This window comes from Pteropus alecto, unplaced genomic scaffold, assembly GCF_000325575.1.
Source record: "Pteropus alecto unplaced genomic scaffold, ASM32557v1 scaffold118, whole genome shotgun sequence".
NCBI lineage: Eukaryota > Metazoa > Chordata > Mammalia > Chiroptera > Pteropodidae > Pteropus > Pteropus alecto.
Window position 1 is genome coordinate 721477 of NW_006440654.1, and position 1905 is coordinate 723381.

Below are 1905 nucleotides of genomic sequence, written 5' to 3' on the forward strand. Positions count from 1 at the left end.
GCAGGCGCAGTCCCCGGGCACACGTCTGGTCCTCCCGCTGGGCCTCGCCGGCCACGCAGGCGCAGACCCCGCGCGCCGGCCCCGCCCCGACGCTGGTCCGGATTGACTACTCCCGTGCAGATTCGCGTGCCGACCCCGCCCCCGGGCCCGGCAGAGGCGACCACGCAGGCGCAGATCCGCGCGCAGGCCCTGCCCCCACGCTGGTCCGGATTGACTACTCAGATACAGTTCGCGTGCCAGCCCCGCCCCCGGGCCCGGCAGGACCGACCACGCAGGCGCAGACCCCGCGTGCCGGCCCCGCCCCCACGGTGGTCGGGCTTGACTACTCAGGTGCAGATTCGCGCGCCCGCCGGGTCCCGGCGGGGCCCTCCGCGCAAGCGCAGTCCCCACGTGCCGACTCCGCCCCCATTTCCCTCTGGGCGGAAGGCTGGAGGGTCCCCAGGCGTTAGAGGCTCAGGCAGGCGCTAGGTTTCAAGGGCAGGTTCGCGCAGGTACTCGGGGCGAGGCCCGAAGGCTCGTTCCCGGCCACCCAAGCCCTCCCGGCCACCCAAGCCCGCCCGGCCGCGAAGCACCGGAGCCGCCATGGCGGGGAGTCCACCTGCGGGCAACCTGCCCCGCGTGCCCTCGGCCTCGTGACGCGGGGCATCCTGAGCCCGGCTTACCTGGAACGGCGCTGAGTGTCTCTTCTGCAGAGGAGCTCCGAAGGCTGCTTCAGCAACGCGGTGAATGCACTTAAGCCCTTAAGTCTAAGAAGATAAGGTGTTTCCATGCGCGGCCTCGTTCACTGTGGAACAGGGATTAAAGCTTAACCCCTGTGCGGGCCAGGAAGGAAGACCCTCACTGCAGTGGCTAGCTCCAGGGAGGCCTCGGGGTGGCGGGCTGTGGCTTTTCGGCAGCCCCTCGGGTAGAGGCCCAGCGGCAGCAGGTGCCGACCACGTGGGAACTCGGGTCCTCTCTCAGTACATGCAACAGTTCCGTAGTACAAATTTCTGTTCAGGCCGAATAAATTCTACGAACTGAATTTGGCTTAGAGGCCCCTCCTTCGTTGCCCTGTTTTGGACTACAGCTCATTTTGTATGAAAATGAGATAAGTATGTTCACTTTATAAGTCTCAATGTAATGATTGGGAACTTCGCTCAATTATTGGCCTAGTTTTGTAAGGTGAGTCCACGGTGACCACTTCTGCCCAGAGCCCTTCGCGACTCCCGTCTGTACCCTCCCACAGCCTCCATGACACCCACTTCTGCGGCCTCCAGCCCCAGAGACCTGATTTCCATGGCTGAGCCAGGCACGCAGGACCCTAGGACCTTATTTATTAACATAGCTTAAAGGCAGCAGAGTTTTGTGCTTTTTCCCAACCCCACCCTGCGTTTGTACAGCCCCCAGCAAAGTGGCTGGGGAAAAATCAAAATAATACTTCATGACCTGTAAAAATTATGTGAAATTCTCATGATTTGGGTGCTAGTTCCCCCAACAGCGCTGTGGCCCACAGAAACCCCCACAGATGCCCACAGGCCCTTGTTACTCCTGGAGGCCGTGGTGAGAGGGCAAGGTGGGGCAGGCTGGGCAGAGGGCAGGGGCGATGGCTCCTGGGGTGGAGCTGGGCAGTGACAGCAGGTAAACCCAGACACTCCTCCTTGGGTGGAGTCCCCGGCCCTGGTACCACCCCCACCAGTATCCCCCACCCAGGCATCTCCATTCTTGCCCTTCCCACGACTTCTCAAGTTTCCTGTGGTGGGTGGGACCTGGCATGGAGGCTCCAGTTCCCCCTGGACCAGCAAAGAGGAAGTGCCCTGGCGGCTTCCCCTTTTGAACCATTTTCATTGTCACCTGGTGCTGTGAGAGGTAGAACTCCAGACTCCTGTTGTAGATGTGCAAGGTGTCTGGCTGTTTTTCTCGGGGGGG

General features: G+C 61.9%; 1 protein-coding gene across 1 annotated transcript in view; it reads left to right on the forward strand.

Annotated features, from left to right (window-relative positions):
• Positions 1-385: 385 nt before the first annotated feature.
• BRD1 (bromodomain containing 1) overlaps positions 386-1905 on the forward strand; it is a 54047-nt gene continuing 52527 nt past the window's right edge. The window contains exon 1 of the mRNA XM_025051025.1: positions 386-722. The gene's annotated coding sequence lies outside the window, so the exon portion shown is untranslated. The remainder of the gene's footprint in view (positions 723-1905) is intronic.